We start from the raw sequence: 282 nt of genomic DNA on the forward strand, positions 1-282 counted from the left end.
GTGCAATTCCTTCCCATCCGGCAACAACAAATGTAAAAACCATGTTGAAATCACAAATTGCCAGAACATTTTGATAACATTCACCCTTTCCTCGTCCTCTATATAAATGTTGCTCTTGAATAGGGACGATAGCATGTATTAAAGTTCCATCCAAGGCGCCAATTGCTCCCTACATTAAAGCTCAGTAGTCAAAATAAATTTAGCAAGGAAAGTTATACAACTATTATTGAATTATTATTTACCTTAAAAATTCGTCGTAACCTTCTATTATTCCCAGGGATG

This window comes from Cynara cardunculus, assembly GCF_001531365.2.
Source record: "Cynara cardunculus var. scolymus isolate 2C chromosome LG 9, CcrdV1, whole genome shotgun sequence".
Classification (NCBI taxonomy): Eukaryota; Viridiplantae; Streptophyta; class Magnoliopsida; order Asterales; family Asteraceae; genus Cynara; species Cynara cardunculus.